The sequence below is a fragment of the Bos indicus genome, chromosome 21 (assembly GCF_029378745.1).
Source record: "Bos indicus isolate NIAB-ARS_2022 breed Sahiwal x Tharparkar chromosome 21, NIAB-ARS_B.indTharparkar_mat_pri_1.0, whole genome shotgun sequence".
NCBI lineage: Eukaryota > Metazoa > Chordata > Mammalia > Artiodactyla > Bovidae > Bos > Bos indicus.
In genome coordinates, this window is record NC_091780.1 from 62118996 (window position 1) to 62142489 (window position 23494).

General features: G+C 42.6%; 1 pseudogene; it reads left to right on the forward strand.

The window, feature by feature from the left end:
* Positions 1–23027: 23027 nt before the first annotated feature.
* Positions 23028–23180, forward strand: LOC139178504 (U1 spliceosomal RNA; annotated as a pseudogene).
* Positions 23181–23494: the final 314 nt, after the last annotated feature.

Consider the following 23494-nt stretch of genomic DNA (forward strand, 5'->3'; position numbering starts at 1 on the left):
GGGCGCCAGACAAACCGTGTTCAAAACTGTAGACTGTCGACAAAACAGGTCCAGCAGGACCGGTCTCAGCAGATGGCTCTGCCCTCCCAGCCTCGCAGCAGGCCCAGGCGTTGCCTCATAGCGTGAGAAGGGAATTTCTGTTTATTTTCCTTTCACTGTCGCGCCGGTGGGTGACCAGGCTACTTCCAGCAAATCGTCTTAACCTTGTGTGTCTTAGTAATTGGATAACTAATTAAATTTCTGTTCTAATTGGAATGTTTGGTGTCAGGCTGATGCAGCCAGGGACAGTTAGAGGGTTTGATCTGGACTTGTAACTCATGGGTAACTACTTCTCTGGTCACATAAACATGGCCCCTTGAATAAATGTTAGCTGTAGACCCTGTCTCTTGACAGTGATATTGATCAAACTGAGCTCCATTATTGACCTTTGAGGTTAGATTGTTCTTTGCTCGCTGGGCTGTCCTGTGAATGGCAGGATGTTTTGCCACGTCCCTGGGTTTGACTTGCTAGATGCTGGTAGCGTCTTCTCCAGTTGTGATGATCAAAATGCCTCCAGGCGTTCCCAGATGCCCCCTGGGCGACGGCATTGTTGTAGACTGTCTGATGCCAACATCTGGGTGACAGTGATCAGCCCCTGTATTTACAAAGACATTTCACAACTACGGTGCTTTTGCTACAGTTAGTCAGATAGGATTATGCTTTGTAACAAAGACAGCAACTTTATTGTTGCTGTCTACCTCTTCTTTTCTTCTTATAGATCTCTTTTCTTACAGAAGTAATATGTGTTCATCTTAGAAAACTTGTGAACAAAACAAAACTATAAGACTGAACTACGATTCATCTGTGTTCTCACCCGCCATCAACAAACTGCGATTAATATAATCTTTTTCATGCATACCTCCATGAGAATATCAATAGGTATACTTCTGTGGCAAAAATAAGACCATGCTTTTTGTCCTAATCTATCTCCTTCTCTGTGTGAAACATAAATATATTTCCTGTGAAATATTCTGTCCTATAACTGTATTAAATATTATTGCTTGTGATTCTAATAGCTGCATGGTGTTGCAACGTGGAGATGGACTACAATTTACTCACTGGTTCCCACTATTGGCTTTTAGGTTGTCTCCAGTTTTCTCTGTAAACAGTGCTTTGCTGGCTTCTTTTTCACATATAGAACACTGAAACAGACTGGGAAATGGTATACTGGGATTTGATCAGAGATAAGGGGATGGGTAGAAGGGAGGGGTTAAGAATGACATTAGGTGAATGAGCTTTAGTCAATGGGGAAGAGAATGGTGGCTCCACTGACTGACGTGGGATGGAGAAAAGATGAAGGGTTTTGTGAGCTGCTAGACAACTGGAGAGTCTTCCCCGGTGGCTCAGAAGGTAAAGAGTCTGCCTGCAATGCAGGAGACCTGGGTTTGATCCCTGGGTTGGGAAGATCCCCTGGAGAAGGGAATGGCTACCCACTCCACTTGCCTGGAGAATTCCATGGACATAGGAGCCTGGTGGGCTACAGACCATGGGTTTGCAGAGAGTTGCACACAACTGAGCTTCACAGCTTCACAGACAACTGGAGCTGGCTGATGGCCAAGTATAAGGATCCAGACTTGAAATAACTGTCTGGAGTGATCTTCCTAGAAGTGAGACAAAATCCTTTAGCCTGCTGCTGTCCAACAGAAGTCTGATGGAAACCACATGTGTATTTTTTAGGTTTCTAGTGGCTGCAGTAAAAAACAATGTTAAAAAAAGGTGAAATTATTTTAATAATGTTGTTCAGTTGCTAAGCCTGACTCTTTGTGACCCCATGGACTGTAGTATGCCAGACTCCTCTGTCCATGGGGATTTCCGGGGAAGAATATTGGAGTGGGTTGCCATTTGCTTCTCTAGGGGATCTTCCGAGACTGGGAATTGAACCCATGTTTCCTGCATTGGCAGGCAGATTCTTTACCACTGAGCCACCAGAGAAGCCCATTTTAATAATACATTTTATTGAACCCAGTATGTCAAAGCATGAACATTAGCCACATTTCAGGGGCTCCATCACCATAGGTAGCCCGTGGCTGCCATACTGGACAGGGCAGCTCTGAGGCATCACACCACGGCAGTGTTCACGTGTCTTCTGGGGGACATCTGGTAACACCTGGAGACCTTCTTGTTGTCATGACTGGAGGAAGTGCTTCTGGCATCTAGTGGGTACAGACCAGGGATGTGGCGAAACATCCTCCAATGTATAGGAAAGCCCTTCAGGGAAAGAATTATTCAGCCCAGATTGTCTCTAGTTCTGAGCAGGAGAAACAGTTGTCTACAACCAACATTTGTTCAAAGGTCCGTGGTATTCCCTGGGCATCAGGCATGTGTGCAGAGCTCTGCTAGGATCATCTCATGGAATCTTCAGAGCAACCCTGTGAAAGAAGCTTTATTACAATCCCCATATTACCGATGAATTAACTGAGGTCTAGAGAAGTTAGGTGCACTTGTCCAAGGTCATGGAGGTTCAAACTCAGGCCATCTGAGTCAATAATAGAGAGAGTGTTACTTACTTACTTCCATGAAGCTTACTTACTTACTTACTTACTTACTTACTTACTTCCATGAAGCTTACTTACTTACTTACTTCCATGAAGCTTACTTCATGGAAGTAAGCTTGGCATTACCTTGAATAGGCAGAGTTATCCAAAACATCTGCTTAAGTTCAATATCTCATCTTTCAGTTGCTGAATAAACACGGCACCACTGCACTTCTCTTCTTCTTCTGAATTTTTCAAAATTAGGCTCGTTCAGTTAGTCACATCTGCATGGCCAAATGGAAGGCCATCTCATCTCAAATGCTCCTGATCGGCTTAGCTCTGTTGACTTGCGAGAGTCAGTTAAGCATTCTGAATTCTAGGCATTTTCATCCATAACATGGGCACAGATAATGTTTACCTCACAGGACAAACATAAAGCCTGAAGGTACTAATATATTTTAAAGCATTTCCTACCTGTTCACTAGCTGCTTAATAAATTAAGCCAGAATTGCATGACCATGTCCTTGGTTAAAACTCTCTGCCATCCACAAAAGAAAAGATCTGATGCTTGGTTTGGAAGGACCAGAAGAACATGCATCCCTCATCACCTGAAGCTTCCAGTTGCGGTAACAACATGCTGGTCAACACAACTGTTTCTTGAAAATGTGAAAAGTCATTGCCAGAACTTTTCCCTGTGCCTGGTGCCTTGAAACATTTTAGGAGCTGTGTGATTTCTGAGGCAGGATAGGATAAAGCTGAAGAGAGGTGACATCCAAAAAATAGCACGTTAAAAAAAAAATTCTAAGCAAGGGCATTTGCAGTATGGAAGTGGAATGTTAATTGAAATCTGAGTCTGCCAACAGGAGCTTTGGAAAGAGCCCAATAAGGATTAGACTAATTAAGACATCTTTAAAATTGAACAGGTTGGACTGTTTTAAAGAAGAATAGAACCAAATGAAAACTATATGCGAAGGAATGTGACTCCGGAGGGTTGAAAAAGCAGAAACAAACACACATGCAAATAATTATCATCAAGTCAAAGGAAAGAAGGAGTGAAGCTGCTCTGTGGACCTGATGGAGTCAGAGCTGCCACCTGGAATCAAAATGTCTAACATGTCACTGACATTGGCAGGTTGGTTGTTGGGTAGACGTGTCGTTCGAACCACCTTGGAGATAAGCTATTTTCTTTTACAGGCCATTCTAGGTGCTTTTCAGGGAACACTTCGACTATACTTGCTCCAAGACATAAAAGACCCCAGAGACCCAAATATTCCAGCAGAGCTCATTTTTAACATACAGCATTGTGTGATTTTTTTTTTTTTAATGTTTTAATGCCTCTTATCTCTTGGCTTTCCTTCCTTTGTTTCCTCCTGAGCCAATCAAAAAGTCTTTATTTTAACGTGTCGCTAAATAAAGTAGCAGTTCTACAAAAAGCACAGATAAGACGCCTAATTTTTAAGGTTGTGCTAAGTACTGAGCTAACCTGACAGCCTATATTTAGTATAATGATTTATTTGCTCTTCCGAAAAGCTAACAATTTACCGTAAAATTTTGGATACAAAAGGTGAGGTTCTCCCAACTCCACAATATAATCAGTAGTGTGACTCGGTACCTCAGAAGCTTCCAGTCTTCTCGAAAAATATTTTGACAAGGCTTAAAACAGTTAAAACGTAATCGTCTTTGCTCATTATTGGAAACAGTAGTGTGTGTGCCGACGGCATCACAATAAATATTTCTGTGATTAAGAAACTTGTTATAGTCCAACAGCAAGTTTGCTCAAGCCTTAAATTATTTTTCATAATCTGTAAATAATGTTGACATTACTTTGGCATTATAATAAATATTAAGGCCATTTGGAAGTGAATCTGCTAGTTTAGATGCCTGCCTACCAAAACAAACTTATTTATATTATTGGCACACAGAATGAGGAAACATCACACACACACACTGCGTTTAGCTGGCATGTTTCATATGATCATTACATTTGTTTGGGGGGTTCAAGAGTCATATAATTAATACACTAATAAACTATTTTGTAGAGTTGTTTTTTCAGAAGCACATTACCAAATGCTTTTTAAATAACACAATAACCGAAGGCTTATTTGCAAGAAATAGCAATTGATAATAAAACAGTCAACTGAATGGTTTAACCATTGTTATTAACGACAAGTAATGCAACTTTAGAAGATGGGGAGGAATAAACAAGGGAGAAAATTGAAGTTTTCGGTGTAATTTGTGCAAGCAAATGGATTGTGATTTGTGGGAAAGATATGGAAAATGAAATCTAGATGCTGGTGGTTACAGACAAGGATTTTTATGCGGCTTCTGTGCTATGTTTGTGTAGTAAATAAGAAGAGAAAGGAATAAAAAAGTTCCCTTAGAAATGTGGTTTTTAATGTTGAAGGAACTGCCCTTTTCCATTGTACCGTTTTTCCTTAAATTGACCACGTTATCAACCCTTCTTTGGGCCATACCTTGTGGATGATCAGAGTCCTGTGCCCTGTATTTTGAAGAAGAAGATCAAATTCTGGCTTTGCTACTCAGGTGGGTCTTCAACTTCTAGACCTCCATCTCTTTTCTATCAAAAGTGAGCAGCTTTTGTAGGTCTAAAATTCAGTATCATCATTTCATATATTTCTTCATTATCCCTCCAATAAACTGACTACAAGTCTATGGGCTCACTCAACAAGTCAAATCAAATGAGAAGAATGAGCATTACAAGGACCTTTTGAAATTAGAGTTGATTTACAGTGTTTTAGATATATAGCAAAGTGATACGGTTATGTATATATACACATCTTTTCTTTTTCAAATTCTTTTGCATTATAGGTTATTACCAGATATTGAATATAGTTCCCTGTGCTGTACCATAGGTCCTTGTTGTCGATCTATTTTATATGCAGTAATTGTGCCTGTTCATCCCTAATTTCTAATTTATTCCTCTCCAGCCTCTTTCCCCTTTGGTAACCAAAAAGGTGTTTTCTATGTCTATGAGTCTATTCCTATTTTGTGAATAAGTTCCTTTGTATCGTTTTTTTTAAGATTCTGCATATATGCAATAACATGATATTTGTCTTTGTCTGAATTCACTTAGTATAATCATCTCTAGGTCCATCCATGTTGAACAGTAGAGGAATACAGGAGAGTGAAAGATTTTTGAATTAAATTGTGCTCTAAGTTGAGAGGCCGACCAGTTGGATCCCTGCCTTGCAGGAAACCTCATGTGATGCATTCTGAAGGGGTGCCCGCCCGTAAGGTAGTTGTGAAAATGAAATGGGAAAGTGGAGGTGTTTGGAAAACTGTAGATGGATGCACAGATGTGGGCCCAGGAATATTACCATCATCATGGTCATCACCACAGGGACTGAGCCCAGCAAGTCAGACCCCTGGGGGCTTTGCGGGACAGGAACTATGCCATTCCTTGAAACTTTGCCAGATATTCACTATCTGGCATATATATTCACTGGCACTGAACCACTGTTTAGTACTTCACAGTCTGGAAATTGCTTTCTCATTCATGGAATCATTGTGTCTATCCCAGAAATCTTGCTTCCTCTTTCTCTTATGTGCCTGATTCTGCTCATCAAGAAAATCTTTTCTGTCCTACCTTCAAAATAGAAACAGGTAGAAAATGTTCTGCCTCCCAAGCATTTGCACTTCCCACCTAATTGAGGTCCTTGTCAGCCTTGCCTTTGCAGAAAGTCCCTCCTTATGCCCCAAGAGGGCACCCACCCACTCTGAGGTTTCTCTCCATCTCTCCTTGGTTTGGCTTTTCTTCAGAGCATCTATCCCCACCTGGCACTGTAGCCTACAGAGATGTGTTTCTGGGGCTGCTGGTGTGTCAGATCCATGAGGGCAGAGACCTCGTCTGTCCACTGCTGTATGCCCTTCACCCTCTACACAGCAGGTGCTCAATAAATGTGACATCCCCATGGGGGCAGATGGAGAAGATACTGTTCCGATGTCACATGGCTTAGGGCACCCTGGGGAAGAGGTGACGGAGCTCGGCCCGGTCCTGGACCCCAGCCTCCTCCCTCTCACTCTGGTTTCCTGGTACTGGGAGCACTTGCTTTGTGCCCATCAGCTCAGACACCCAAGCCTCGCTGTGCCCTCTGTGGCTGCCATTTGTGTGTGTGCTAAGTCACTTCTGTGTGTTCTACTCTTTGTGACCCCATGGACCATAGCCCGCCAGGCTCCTCTATCCATGGGGATTCTCCGGCAAGAGTACTGGAGCGGGTTGCCATGCTCTCCTCCAGGGGATCTTCCTGACCCATCTCCTGCATTGGCAGGCAGGTTCTTTACCACTAGCGCTACCTAGGAAACCCACCATCTAGCTATCTACCTACATATATATAGCACTATATACATACATATGCATATATATACACACACACACACATATATATCAGCAAACCCACCGTATACACACATACATATATATATACACATACCGGAAACCCACCATCTAGCTATCTATCTACATATATATATGTGTGTATATAGCACTATATATATATGTATATATATATATATCAGTACTTGATATGGATCAGTAGGAAGTTCTGTGGCCAGTGAATTCACTTTTAGTCCTTGGTCTTCACAGTTAGAAGTGACCCTGTGGTCCAGCCTAGTAATGTGGGTCTTGGTGCTGCAGGTGAATATGTTTGAGTCATTAAGGACTTATGGAGGGAAGAGTGGAGAGACTCCTCCATGTGCAGTGAAGGCGTTCCTTTCCCCATGCCCCCCGCCTCTCCTGGACAGCTGTGCAGACCCCTGGGCTCTGGATTCCCCAGCAGGGTGGGAACGGGCCACTGGACAGTTCCTGAGCAGAGAAAAGAGAAGGAGCAAGGAATGGAGGGACTGTTAGAGGGGAAAAAGGGCTAAAACTGGGGGAAACGGTGCTGGGAAGTGAGGAAGGTGTTAGGAGAAAGAAAATAGCAAGAGACAGAAAAGGATGCTGCCATAGGATGTGCTCAAGTGGGAAGAGTCCACAGATGCTTGTGATTCTGAAAAAAAAAATGGATCCTGGGAAGGTTTCAGGAGTCAGGCTCAGCTCTCTGCCTTTGACTGCAAGATGCCTCTTTAAAGCTTGTATTTTTAAATAATATCTATTAAAAATTTACTGTAGGAAAAAAACACTATCTGTACCCTCAGCACCCAGGATCATTCAGATAAGTCCCTTCTAACTAGTTTCTTTCACTATGTTCACACATCATACTCTGTCCATATATAATACTCTATTTACAGATTTTTCTTTGGCTTTGTGTCCTGGTCTTGAATTTTGTATTAAATCACGAGCCTTTCCCCTTCCTGGGCCCTATTCACTAAAATATAATTTTAACGACAGCTTGAGATCCCTGGTTGGGTGTGTCATAATTTAATAACCTTTCCAGATATTTAAATGGCTTCCCATTTTTCATGATTAGAAACACACTGAGGGAAACGTCTTATTTGATATATGAATCATATGCCACGTGGATGATTGTTTTTTGGTGTCGATCCCTAGAAATGGAATGCCTGCCTTGAGAGGTATGAATAGTTTAAATCTCTCAGTGCCATTTTCAGAGGGTTTTAGGCATTGGTTTCCCCCTCTGCCCTTCTGACAAGGCTGATGTGGGGAGGAACCTGTGAGTTCTGCGGTGTGGACACAACCTACCTTAGACAGCTTCTAAAGCAACACTGCCTACTTGCATCGTTTCCATGCACCTCGGAAAAGGCCCTCTTGCTAATGAAAATCTGGAAAACTTTTCTCCCCATTTTTCTCAAGAAAGTCTATTCTATTCGGGAAACTGGTGGCATAAGACGCCACTTAAAAAGAGTTTTCATTTGCTTTGGGGCATAAAATCGAAACACGTTTTTCAGAAACTTGTAAATTTCGCGAAGCTACAATGTTTTCCTTAGAAGTTGGGGACATATGGTTAGTCTTCCAGTGTTACTAGTAACAAAGTCTTGAAAATATTAACTATTTCATTCTTCCGAGGAGAGTGTAAAATTATCCTTTATTTTCTCCTCTGCCTCCCACACTTTGGTTTTAACAAAAAACGAGACATTCCTATTATAAGTAATTACAGCCCTTCTGTTCCAGTCTTTCAGCGCCATAAAATTAGCTATTGTACTAAATAATTAGCACATGCCATTCAGAATATCCGAAAAATTATACGCAGCACCAAGCAGGAACTACACACTGACACTTGGCCACATTCTCTCGAAAACCGCTCAATGAAAATTAGGTATTGGCAACAGGTGCCTTGAAAACAATTTATTAATTGTAAAAAAAAAAAAAATGTAAGTATTTGAATGACGGCATGTAAAAGCATTTTCAAGTTTGGAATTGTCTGAACTCTGACTTCTTAAATACAGTCTTGGCTGTTGGCATGCTAATTGTACCCTTGAAGAGCATCCCACCGGCTGATTGAAAGCTCACGCACAACCAGTAGAGCCTCCCGCCGGCTTAGGAGGTGGACAAATGAGGATCCGGACCCCTGGAAGGTTGCTCCCCTGAGACAAGAGAGGCTGCCCCGGGGTCAGAGTTCTGCTTTGCTCCTTCAATCACTGAGGATTGCATTTATGTTAAATTTTTAATGCTTACTAAAATAAAACGTGGCTGTTTTGAAAGGTGTTGTGCCTTTGCAGTTGATGAGGACCTAAATGATTTTACAAACGTGAGAGGGAGAATCAGACTTCTTGTATTTTGTTAAGTAATAATGATCTCCAGGTCCTCCGAGTGGGGAAGCCTGGTTAATGAGAGCGTGTGTTTTGGAAATCTTATATCATAATTTTGACTATTTGGAATAATTGGGGAAGAGTATGACTTCTGAAATGCTTTTTAATTGTATTTATTTATTTTTTGGCCATGTCATGTGGCTTGTGGAATCTTAGTCCCCAGACCAAAATCTAACCCAGGCCCTCAGCAGTGAGAGTGGGAGTCCTAACCACTGGACCAGCCAGGGAATACCTGCTGAAATGTTTTTTAAAAGGCAGATTAGTTTTATTTCAGTGCACAGTTAGAAAAGGATACTAAACTGACATTCAGGCTTAGTATAGGTTTGATAACAATTATTACTATATAGTTCAGTTCAGTTCAGTTCAGTTGCTCAGTCATGTCTGACTCTTTGCGACCCATGAATCACAGCATGCCAGGCCTCCCTGTCCATCACCAACTCCCGGAGTTCACTCAAACTCATGTCCATCGAGTCAGTGATGCCATCCAGCCAACTCATCCTGTGTCGTCCCCTTCTCCTCCCGTCCCCAATCCCTCCCAGCATCAGGGTCTTTTCCAATGAGTCAACTCTTCGCATGAGGTGGCCAAAGTACTGAAGTTTCAGCTTTAGCATCAGTCCTTCCAAAGAACACCCAGGCTGATCTCCTCTAGAATGTACTGGTTGGATATCCTTGCAGTCCAAGGGACTCTCAAGAGTCTTCTCCAACACCACAGTTCAAAAGCATCAATTCTTCTGTGCTCAGCTTTCTTCACAGTCCAACTCTCATATCCATACATGACCACAGGAAAAACCATAGCCTTGACTAGATGAACCTTTGTTGGCAAAGTAATATCTCTGCTTTTGAATATACTATCTAGGTTGGTCATAACTTTCCTTCCAAGGAGTAAGCGTCTTTTAATTTCATGGCTGCAGTCACCATCTGCAGTAATTTTGGAACCCCAAAAATAAAGTCTGACACTGTTTCCATTGTTTCTCCATGTATTTCCCATGAAGTGATGGGACCAGATGCCATGATCTTCGTTTTCTGAATGTTGAGCTTTAAGCCAACTTTTTCACTCTCCTCTTTCACTTTCATCAAGAGGCTCTTTAGTTCTTCTTCCCTTTCTGCCATAAGGGTGGTGTCATCTGCATATCTAAGGTTATTGATATTTCTCCTGGCAATCTTGATTCCAGCTTGTGCTTCTTCCAGCACAGCATTAGTAGATAGTGATATGTTTAAAATAGACATAAGGGTACAGAAGAAGCATATTAAGTCCTAACCCCAACCCCTGAAAATGAGCAGATATGCAATGTTCCTATCAGACAAAATAGACTCACTGGAGTTAAAAGATGGTCATTTCCTATGAATAAAACAAGTCTCAAGAATGATATAATAATTTTAGGTTTAACAGTTCTAAATATAAAATCTAATATGTATGTAGAACTTAAAAGACAATTTCTTTGAACACTATAAGAAGAAATCGACAAATCCACAGACATCCCCCCAAATACTCAGGCTTGAGTTATTGATTAAGCGGGAAAGCAGATGATGTGAACAACTGACAAGTGAGACCCAAGGGCTGTATGTAGAGTATGGCGCCACTGTGCACCCAAGCTGGCACCAATATGGCACCACCATGGCGCCACTGTGTACCCAAGGTGGAGAATGCACGTTGTTTTGGAGCATACATGGAACAGGTTTGAAACTGGTCACATGCGAGCCACCGATTCTCAAATGTGGCTTCATGTTGGAATCACTGGGGTGTTTCATTGTAAAAGCAAATAACACCTGGCATTGTGATGTAGTTGGAATGGCGTATGTCCTGGGAACCAGGACTAAAATCTACCAAGGTGGTTCTAATATTCAGTCCAGGTTGTGAACCACTGCTGCTGCTGCTGAGTCTCTTCAGTTGTGTCCGCCTCTGTGCGACCCCATAGACGGCAGCCCTCCAGGCTCTCATCCCTGGGATTCTCCAGGCAAGAACACTGGAGTGGGTTGCCATGTCCTTCTCCAGTGCATGAAAGTGAAAAGTGAAAGGGAAGTTGCTCAGTCGTGTCTGACCCTCAGCGACCCCTTGGACTGCAACCCACCAGGCTCCTCCGCCCATGGGATTTTCCAAGCAAGAGTACTGGAGTGGGGTGCCATTGCCTTCTCCGTGTGAACCACTGCTCTAGCTTAAAGTAGCCCCACTGATTTCGAAGCACTGAATTAGATAGGCCACCATCTCTGACCAGATTGCAATTAACTGAGAAATCAAAATCAGTGAAAAATATAACTGGAAAAAGCCATACATTTGACATTTTAAAATTACATGTCTGCACAATATATGGGACAAAAAGTAAATAAAAAGAAAATGATTAACTGTCTAGAGCTGTTTGATGACAAATGTCTGTAAATCATGGTGTGTGGAATGAAGCTCCAGCAGTAAAAAAGAGAGAAATCTACTTAGATTAGAAAAGTAAGAGACAAAATTAATGAGAAATTAAATTTAAGAACAGAGATAAAGAATAGCAGATTAAATCCCAGGAAACTAGCAGACAAAGTGAGAGTTTCAGAAGTCAATAGAATAGAAAATAAGCATACAATTAGAGAGGACACACAAAGCCAAGAGTTGATTGTCTGAGAAGATTAATAAAATTGACAAAACTCTTACAAAGTTAATTAAGAAAAATAGAGAAGGAAGACACAAACAAACGATTTTAGAAATAAAAAGATGATACAGAGATTAAATTGATGATATTATGAATAAAACATGGATGCCAATAAATTTGAAGTCCTCGATTAAATGAATAAAATACCAGGAAAAAATATAACTTACCATAACTGATTCAAGAGGAAGCAGTTCTATTAACCATTAAGGAAATTGAATCAGTGGTTAAAAGTCTTTTCATAAGGAAAGCAATAGAACCAGATGATTTGAAAGGGAAGTTCTATCAAATATTTAAGGAACCAATGATTTCAGTTTATATAAACTCTTAATAGAAAATGTAAAGGAGGGAAAAATCCTCAACTCATTTTGTGAAACTGTCCTCATTTTGATGGCAAAACCAGATCAGGAACAACAAAAAAGTTAAAAAAAAAAAATTACAACTCAGCCTCACTCATGAACATAGATGCAAAAACACTTAACAAAATGTATTGGCACAACAAACCCAGGAACATATCAAACATGTAACACATTGTGAAGAAGTTGGGTGTATTCTAGGAATGCAAGATTGATCCTTCAGTGGAAAAAAAAATTAGTCCATGGAATTCACCATGTTAATCAAATAAAAGAGAAAACCTGTATGATAATCACAATACAGGCAGGTAATATCATGAATAAAAATCCACACCTCTTTGTAAGAAATAAAAAATAGTCTAATTAAATTGGAATCGAAGAGAACTTTCTTTATATGACACAGGACATCTGAAAACTCCCACAGAAAATATCATATTTAATGGCTAAATACTGAAAGCAGTATGTAAGTTGGGAACAAGACAGCAAGGAGGATACAGTCATCAAAGCAGGCAGCTTTGTGTTGAAAGTGTTGCCAATAAGAAGGAAAAGAAATCAAGTATAAAGATTGAAAATAAAGAAATAAAATTCTCATTACTTAAAGGTGGCATAATAGTCTATATTTAAAAAAAAAAACCCTGAAATCCACAAATAAATCATGAGAATTAATTAGAAAGTGAGATTGATAGACTTCCAATTCACAATGTGAGAGTCCATTGCATTTCCTTAAATCAACAAAAGGTCTTAGGAAATGTAGGTAAAATCTATAGCGAATAGTTTATAAAATTTCCAAAAAATCAGTTTGATAACACATGAATAAGCCCTGTATTGAGGAAATTATAAAATTTTACTGAAAGAAAGTGAAGTTACCCAATTAAAGACATAAAGAGAAAGACTCAATACTGTTCTCCAAGTTGATGTATAGATTTGATGAATTTCCAACCTAAGTGCCAAGGGGATTTCTTTTTAAAGACAGCACACTGATTCTAAAAGATATATGAAAGAGTCAAGAAGAGTCAACCCACTTTGGAAGAAGAAAATTAAATGGGGAAGCTTGATCTTAAAGCTTGAAGTAGAAAGCTTGATCTTTCTACTTTTCTTAAAAGTAGAAAAGCTTACTTTAAGTTATCAAAGACCCAACCAGTTATTGGTGCAGAAGTAGAAAAACAGACCAGTGGAACAGAATAGAGAGCCTGGACATTAACTCACACGTATGTGGGAACTTGGCTTACGATAAAGCAGGTGCTGAGAAACACTGTGGAAATGATTGAATTTGGTAGTTTGGGACAACTGGCGTATATCTATCTATCTATCTATATATATATGGAAAAATACTACTTTTACTTCTCTGTTTCATACCACACACAAAAATTCAGTTCCAAGAGGATTTAGGACGTAAGTGGCAGAAAGAAAACTCGTGGGAGAATATCTTCATGACCTTTGGGGACGTTTTCTTAAACAAGATACAAAACAGAAGGGAAAAGATAAAAAGCACAAGACGGAAACGTAGGGGATAACATGAACGTGAGTACATGTATGCTCAGTTGCCAGTCATGTCCGACTCCTTGCGACCCCATGGACTGTACCCTGCCAGGCTCCTCTGTGCGTGGGATTCTCCAGGCGAGAATACTGGAGTGGGTATCCATTTCCTTGTCCAAGGGATTTTCCCGACCCAGGGATGGAACACAGATCTCCTGCATTGCAGGCAGATTCTTTACTGACTGAGCCAGGAGGGAAGCCCCTGTTTTACTGTATATACAACGTTTCATTCTGCTTATTCTGAATGGGCAAGGCTCCAGGCAGAGCCTAAGAGTGGGAAAAAATGAGAATGTAAAGACCCAACCCTATCAGTCCTCCAGGTTCCTGACCACATTCATAGTCAAATCAAGAAAATCTTTACAAATGCAAATCTGAGCTAAGCCCTCCTGTCCTTTAACCCCTGACTTCTCACAACACTTTGGAGTTGTTCCCAAACCCTCAGGGCCAGCGTGGTCCTGTGGCTGCAGCCCTCCAGCCCTGCCATCCATTTGCGGGTCGGGGGATGCAACCTTCCTTCAATTGTCTGAACGTGCTGCTAAGTCTTAGCCTTTGCTCTGTGTAGAGCGAAGGAGTCGTTTTCTTGCGAAATGATGGTCAAGTTCACCAGGGTTAATTATAGAACTAAAATGTTACATAGATATATGCTCTCCAGCAGTGTCTGGCACATAATAAGAACTTAATAAAAATTTTAGCCTTTATTAGAAGAGATTTTATGGTTCAGCTATGAGCCTGCCTGCCATTTCTCCGTTTGCTGTCTGTTTTCAAAGTGGACTCCTTTCCTTCTGAGACAGAGAATTCCGCGGGGAGAAAGGGCCTTCTGATGTTGATGCCAAATGGACCACTTGGGAGGCTGCATCCCTTGCTCCCAGTCGGATCTCTGGTATTATATACATTATCGCATGCGTGCGTGTGTGCTCAGTCACTTCAGTCGTGTGACCCTGTGGACCACAGCCCACCAGGCTCCTTTGTCCATGGGATGCTTCAGGCAAGAATACTGGAGTGGGTTGACATGCCCTCCTCCAGGGGATCTTCCCAACCCAGGGATCGAACCCATATTTCTTATGTCTCCTGCACTGGCAGGCAGGTTCTTTATCCCTAGTGCCATCTGGGAAGCCCATATACATCATTAGTCTCTTCTAAAGGTGTCAGAGCTGAGTTTCAGTTTGGAACCACCAGCTTGGCTTCCTGATTTGGAACCAGTCAATCAGATTTTTAAAAGGTGAATTTGTTGATATTTTCATTTAAATTTTTTATTTTCTATTGGGGTCTGTGGTGTTGGAGAAGACTTTGAGAGTCCCTTGGACTGCAAGGAGATCCAACCAGTCCATTCTGAAGGAGATCAGCCCTGAGATTTCTTTGGAAGGACTGATGCTAAAGTTGAAACTCCAGTACTTTGGCTACCTCATGTGAAGAGTTGACTCATTGGAAAAGACTCTGATGCTGGGAGGAATTGGGGTCAGGAGGAGAAGGGGACGACAGAGGGTGAGATGGCTGGATGGCATCACTGAATCGATGGATGTGAGTCTGAGTGAACTCCGGGAGTTGGTGATGGACAGGGAGGCCTGGCGTGCTGTGATTCATGGGATCGCAAAGAGTCAGACACGACTGAGCGCCTGAGCTGAACTGAACTGATAGTTGATTGACGATATTGTGCTAGTTTCAGGTACAGTAAAGTGATTCAGTTATAACACATACATATATCTATTCTATTTCAGATTCCCTTTCCATATGGGTTATTACGGAATATTGAGTAGAGTTTCCTGTGCTATACAGTAGGTCCTTGTTGATTATCTGTTCTATATATAGCAGTGTGTATGCTGATATTTTTTAGGACTAGATTTCACAGCATCGGTTGAATCTCTGGCAACTGCAAAGGCCACAAGGCCAGGTAGCAGTAGTCCTGCTGGGATGAGCATGCCTCCTCCAGTGTGAGTTTTTGTTATACTCAGAAGCTTACCCACCTGGCCCTGGCAGGCCCTTGAATTTGAGACCCGTAATCCACACTCTTTTTTAGGTCTTCGATCCTTGAAAGAAAGCTGTTATATGCCCCATCTCTTGTCTTTCCTGGTGTAAACTTCCCCATCTTCTCATCACCTGCTCTTTCTTCCCTGCTACACTGGCAACCAACCATAGACATTTTTCCTTTTCATGGATTTTATAGAGAAGCATCTTGAGGAGGTTGGGATAACAAAAACATTAACTATAAGGAGATAGTTTGTGCAATTGGGCAAGCTTTTTTGAGTTCTGCCAAAGTTAGCCGTTTGGTGTTGTTTCAGGGAGAGATATCACCTGCGCTTCAAGACAGAGGACCATTAGGGGCTCACTGCCAGGCTGTCTCATATCTCTAAATTGAGAGGAAGCCTGCTGAAGAGGACCCCACTGTGGTCACTCCAAAGTCAGGCTAGTTCCCCTCATTGCCAGGAGAAGCAGTTCCAAGGTGTTCTTGTGCTGATCCAGGACTCCTGGCTGGATGTGGAATGGGGGTGGCAGCAGGCAGGCTTCAAGGGCACCCCTTGACTTGAGGTTTCCTCGGGGTCAGGGATTCCGACAGAACTCGCAGGTTCCAGCAGCTGATCCCAGGAGCTCAGGGTTTGGCTGCAGAGGGAACGAGTATCCATCCAGTGCGTGTCATTCTTGATTCGATTATCAACACTTCTAGTCAGAAAAGTGCTCGGGGTGGTTTTGCTGGACGAGTGATGAGACGTGAAACGGCATGATTGTCTTTGATCGTCCTTGCCGGGGAGTTTGCAGGAACAGAAATTCAAATGATGGTGAAAAGTTCATTTTCAGGAATTAATTCTTTTTTCTCTCCAACTCTTGCCAAAGGAGCACCGGCGTCATCTGGTTGCAGCCCCTTAGGCGATGCTAGACCGGTAAGGATTCAGAGTGTGCTATCGATACTTCCAGAATTTTTTTTTTTTCTTCCAGAAATTTTCACATGAAAATCAGAGCTGCCAGGGTCTGTTTCTTTTCACATTCCAGTGTCAGAGGCTGTCTGTTTAAGAATGGTATTCGGCTGCTGCGAGATCGACCAGCGACCCTGCCCCGATGAAAAGTTCTGGGAAGCGATGTTGGTGTCTGCAAAGCCCCTTTGCACACCTTTCAGGATTTTCTAAATAAATCCATGCAAGGTGGCTCCTTCTGGGGTCACGCAGTGACAGCTGTGAGCCGAGCTGTGTGACGTTCAGAACCTAGGAGTTGTCAGAAGTAAAAACATCTTTCAGTTCTACTGAAGTTAATAAGTCAACTTAAATCAGCCACATATGTGGAAACAGAAGATTTTCAAAGCAGCGCCTTCATTATAAAAAATGTGTTAAAATTAGTAACTATTTTATATCTTGCCTATTTTCCCCATCCAACCTAGTTTTTTTTTTTTAATCCAAATATAGATTTTTGCAGTATTAAGGTAGAGATGCACAGAGTCAGTGAGAGATGAGATCGGGGTTGAATTCCTTACTCTTAGGTAAGAAGTGCCCCCCGGATAACTTTGACAACTATGTTTTGGGGAGTGTGGCCCCCTGAAGTGGTAGCTTTCTCCCTCTCCACCTGAAGAGTCTCAGAAAAGGTTTTCTTGTCCCTCATTTCTTATCCTGGGGGCTTTCTGATTTTCATTACTTCAGCCTAGAGTCTTTGGGGAGCCGTTTTCTGGTACCTTCTCTGAACTTGGGTTTTTGTGCTGGGATTGGAGTCAGCTCCTTATGACATTTGTAGAAGGATTAATGAATATCATTCTTTATTGCCTCATGAAGTCACCTCCTTGAACTTTTTCTCAGCTGTAATGTAATTTCATGGAAACTGACAACCTTTTTGAGACATGGACTCAAAAACCACCCTTGGGACCTGAGCTCTTAAGGCATTTTGTAGTCAGTGTAGGGACAGCTGGCTGCATTTTCCTCTTGGAAATAGCACAACTATATGCTTTTGGAGAATTGCCCCCGCCCACAGTCGGAGGTCTTGTTGGACTGTCTCGTGCCCCTCCTTCCATGTATGAATTTGTGAACCAAGGTGAGCCAATCAGATATTTACTCTCTCTTTGTCTCCCTCCCTCAACTTTGAGTTTGGGTCTCAGTGAGCCAGGATGGGGGCAGAAGTGGATGGAGTGGCTTCCTCCAAATAACAACAAGGTCATGTAGTTCCTGCTGTAGGGTCCTCAGACTACACTGTTCCTGTCTTCTCTGAGTCTGTTCCTGCCACTGCGACAGCCACACCAGGTCCCTGCTCTCTTCCTTGTGCCTGGGGCAGGGGAGGGGTTGGGCCAGAGTGAGCCAGAGTCAAGGTCATAACTGATTTTGTGCTCACTGTGGCCCTGGCACCAGGCTGACTGCTCTGAAATCTTTCTCCCATTTGAGCTTCACCAGATCTTCCCTGGTGGCTCAGATGGTAAAGAATCGGCCTGCAATGTGGGAGACCTGGGTTCGACCCCTGAATCAGGAAGATCCCCTGGAGAAGGGAATGGCTAACCACTCCAGTATTCTTGCATGGAGAATTCCATGGACAGAGGAGCCTGGTGGGCTATAGTCCATGGGGTCTCAAAGAGTCAGACACGACTGAGTGCCTTGAATAAAATAAAGAAAGAATTGTCTGTGTACGATGACAGTGAGCTTTCCATTTGCTTTTTCCATTTTAACCTAAATAGATCTATCTAAAGACACTTTTTTATTGTTGTTTTTGGGAAACTTACACTGATACGTAACATGTTACCAAGAACCGCTTTCTAAAGAAATAAAAGGAAGTCATTTACACATTAAAGCTGACCAGACCCAACACTTTCCTAAACCTCTCAACTTAGATATGTTTAACGTAAGAATTCCAATGGCTCCAAACGCCCAGGGAATCCTGAAGCACAGGCACTGCGTTTAACCCCAGGTTTGCTGTGAACACGCTTCTGTCTCATGAAAATGACCCTATCTTAAAGGATGCCCTGTGGTTTGGAATTAATCACCGAGCTGCACCAGCATGCTTAAGAGTTGGTGTTTCCTGCCCTTCAAGATTCCCAGTCTCTCCTACCTGGAAAGTAACCCCAAACCCCTCTCTCGACTCCAGGTCCCCTTCAGCTGCAGCCTTACTTTTATCTTCATTTTTATGGCCAAAGCTCTAGAAAGCGCTGTCAGCACTGTATTTTTCCATTGACTCTATTGCCATCTGGCTTCCTCTGGTCTTCTTTCTTTCAAGTCATCGCTTTCTAGCGGTCATGTCTGGAATGAGAAATTTAGAGGAGGGGACCAACTAAGTGGCAGTTTTATCCCCAGCCCCCAGATAGCACCGGTGACAGCCTTTGTTAGTCCATGACAGATTCCCCTTTGGAACCCCCCCTTTTATAAGATGGATTTTATTTTTTGGCTGTGGCAGGTCTTTGTTGCTGCACGCACGCTTCCTCTGGTTGAGGCCAGCGGGGGCTGCTCTTCATTGCAGGGCGTGGGCTTTTCACTGCGGTGGCTTCTCTGTTGTTTGAAGCCCTAGTTCTAAGTGCTCAGGCTCAGTAACTATGGCACACGGGCATAGTCGCCCCACGGCATGTGGGATCTTCCCAGACCAGAGATCGAGCCCCTGTCCCCTGCATTGCAAGGTGGATTCTTAACCACTGGACCACCAGGGAAGCCCCTGGAATCCGTTTTGAGATGGCCTCCAGCAAGTAATCAGAGTAGTACAGGGATGATGCTTGTTACCATCCTTGGCTCATCCAGTCCGTGCAGTGGGAGGGCACAGACCAGCCTTCTAGAGAGAAGAAAGCATAGGGGCCATGCCCAGGTGAAGAGACTGCAGAGAGAGGTGGGCGCAAGGTTGGCCTTTCTGCTTCCTGGAAAATGGGCTTAAGCGGGTCTGCTCTGGGCCTCAGTTTTCCTTAAAAGGGGATAAAGAACACCTCCTTTATTAGACATCATCATAAGGCCAGGCTTTCAGGTTGAACCTCACTAAGTGTTTAACTCTCTTTATCTGCAAATGAAGCAGAGTAAAAGAGCAGTTGTCACTAAGCAGCTGGTTTGCAGAGGCCGTCACAGGGCTTGTTCTGGCTTTTTTCTCTTCTGTTCATGGAACCAGGTGGGTCTATGAGGCCCTGCCAGGCTGACCTATGCCAGTCCACCACACCGAGCTTGGGCTTGAAAGCCGGATGCCAGCTTATTCACTTCCAGTTATGATTCTAATTATCCAGTAAAATTTATTTGTGCATTTGCTGTGCAAGGTGTCCTCTCTTCGCCAGACACCAAATTACTGTCTACAACTGGGGATACACTTGGCCAGGAAACACAGCATCCCCGGTGCTCTGTACAGGCATTCTGTTCAGGCACTCACCTCGACTCAGGAATTCAGATCAGATGGTAGAAATGAGTTTCCAAAGGACATTCTCATCTCACCATCGGCTGAGCCCCCAAAGGGTCCATGGCTCCTTTCCAGTTCTATCTGCTTTTAAAATGTTATGAGTCACGATACAAATAATTCCTCTCCAGCAATGCCTTCAAGAAAACCTTACGTTTGAGAAAGACAAATATCATGTGATATCCCTTGTATGTGGAATCTGAAAAATAGTACCAATAAACAGAACCGAAACAGACTCACAGACACAGAAAACTTATGGTTACCAAAGGGGAAGTGGGAGAGGGATAAATGGGAGTAGAAGATTAACAGATGCACTTTACCATATATAACATAGGTGAACAACAAGGATTTACTCTATAGTACAGGGAGCTATATTTAATATGTCGTAATAACCTGTAATGGAATAGAATAAAAATATATAGCTATATATACATATGTTGTTGTTCTGTTGCTAAGTCCTGTCCCACTGTTTGTGACCCTGTGGACTGCAATGTGCCAGGAGCCTTTGTCCTCCAGTGTTTCCTGGAGTTTGCCCAAATTCATGTCCATTGAGTCAGTGAAGCTATCTAACCATCTCTTCCTCTTATAGTCTTTCCCAGCAGCAGGGTCCTTTCCAGTGAGTAGGCTGCTTGCATCAGGTGGCCAAAGTATTGAAGCTTCAGCCTCAGCATCAGTCCTTCCAATGAACATTCAAGATTGATCTCCTTTAGGATTGAGTGGTAGAGTTGATTTCAAGTTCTCAAAGCTTTTCTTATTAAGGATTTAATATCAGACAAACTTATCTACCTCTCTGAGTCTTATTTTTAAAATGGAGAAACAACCGTTCTAACCTTGTCACAATGATTAAGACTCGTAAAAAACTAAGTGTTTGGCACTGAATAGGTGCCCAGTAAATGGGAACTGTGAATAACAAAATTAGAAATACCCATTTGAAAATAAATAGGACTCAGTTTAAAAGTATTATTAATATCATCATTATTGTTATCAATATCAATAACCACAGTTGTTATCAATGCCCTGGTACACAGTAATCCCAAGAAATACATCTTGTCTCCTTTCTTCCTCTGTGGTCCTTGCTTCCAGTGGGGCCATCATCCCCCCATCAGGTGGCCCTGATTCCGGCCCCCTGCCCCCCGCCACCTCCCTGTGTCCCTGTAGTCCTGGGAGTAGAGGGCATCTGCTGACGTCTGGCTACCTTGCTTCCTCTGTTTAGTTCCTCGGCTTCTTCTCTCATCTGTAACACCAGCTCACTGTAATGCAACCCCTCTGCTTGGAGTATCCAGCTTGCTCTCTGCTTCCCTGAGTGGACCCCATCGTGCACACATCAATCTACAAATGGCACTGGGGCTCTGTTGGCAAGGATGAGCAGGGGTGAGGCTGAGGATTTGGGTAAGAACAGTCGTTTTCCTCCCTCTCTCTTCTCTCCTTCCCTCTCTTTCTTTTCATTTTTGTTTTCTCTTTTATAAAGACGATCATATGAGAGATCCTCCAAATCTTGCTGTTTTCACAGTAAGTTCACATGAGTCTAATTCATGCCATTCTAATTCGTTTAAAAATTACCGTAAGCCGACTTCCTGGTGATACAGTGGATAGGAATCCACCTGCCAATGCAGGGGACGTGGGCTCCATCCCTGGTCTGGAAAGACTCCGCACGCGACGGGGCAACTAAGCCCATGAGTCGCAACTACTGAGGCCATCACACCTAGAGCCTGGGCTTCCACACAAGAGAAGCCCCTGCTTGCTGCAATGAGAGAAAGCCCGCGCTCAGCAAGGGAGAGTCAGTGCAACCCAAATACATACACACAGAAATAAAGCTGTGTGGCACTATATACAATAGCCAAGAGATGGAAGCAACTTAAATGTCCATTGACAAAGGAATGGATAAAGAAGATGTGGTGCATATATATTCTCAGCCATTAAAAAGAACGAAATAATACCATTTGTAGCAACAAGGATGGGCTTAGGGATTATCATATTAAGTGAAGTAAGTTAGAGACAGACAAATATTAAAGTATCACTTATATGTAAAATCTAAAATATGACGCAGATTAACTTATCTATGAAACAGAAACAGACTCATGGACAAAGAGAACAGACGGCAGTTGCCGAGGGGGAAAGGGTGGAGGAGGGATGGATTGGGAGTTTGGGAATAGCAGATACAAGCTATTCTATGTGGAATGGATAAACAACAAGGCCCAAAACTATACAGCACAGGAAACGGTATTCAATGTCCTATGATAAATGTTCAGTTCAGTCGCTCAGTCATGTCCAGCTCTTTGCCACCCCATGGACTGCAGCACAGCAGGCTTCCCTGTCCATCAACAACTCCTGGAACTTGCTCAAACTCATGTCCATTGAGTCAGTGATGCCATCCAACCATCTCATTCTCTGTCTTCCCCTTCTCCTCCCACCTTCAGTCTTTCTCAGCATCAGGGTCTTTTCAAATGAGTCAATTCTTCGTATCAGGTGGCCAGAGTACTGGAGTTTTAGCTTCAGTATCCGTCCTTCCAATGAATATTCAGGACTGATTTCCTTTAGGACTGACGGGTTGGATCTCCTTGCAGTTCAAGGGACTCTCAAGAATCTTCTCTAACACCACAGTTCAAAAGCATCAATTCTTTGGTGCCCAGCCTTCTTTATGGTCCAACTCTCATATCCATATATGACTACTGGAAAAACCATAGCTTTGACTAGACTGACCTTTGTTGGCAAAGTAATGACTCTGCTTTTTAATATGCTGTTTAGGTTCATCATAGCTTTTCTTCCAAGGAGCAAGTGTCTTTTAATTTCATGGCTACAGTCACCATCTGCAGTGATTTTGGAGCCCCCCAAAATAAAGTCTGTCACTATTTCCACTGTTTCCCCATCTATTTGCCATGAAGTGATGGGACCGGATTCCATGATCTTAGTTTTCTGAATGTTGAGTTTTAAGCCAACTTTTTCCGCTCTCCTCTTTCACTTTCATCACCCAGCAGGGGAGTCACCACAAACTCAAAGGTAGTTTTCCCAGGGGAGGACTATCCATTGTGTTCAACCCTTGCAATTTCCCCAAACATGGGAATCTCGACTGCATAATTTGCGGTGACTGGGGACTGCATTTGCGCTCTCCCCTACATTAAAACATAGCTGCATGGTATTCTACATGATGGACGTGCCGAGCACATCTGTTCATTTCACTGTTCACGGTCAGTCGGTGGTTTACAGCGTTTGGGTTTTTGCTACAACAAATAATTCAGCAGTAACCACGTGTTTATGCACATATATCCCTGTAGGTTCACTCTCATTGCTATAGAATGCATTTCCAAAGGTGGAATTTCTGGGTCAAAGAGTATGTGTATTTTCAATTTGTCAATTAAGAAATATTTTTAAATTAAGAAACATCAGCAGATTACTTTTCCCAAAGGTTGTATTATCTATCTCCCTTTAG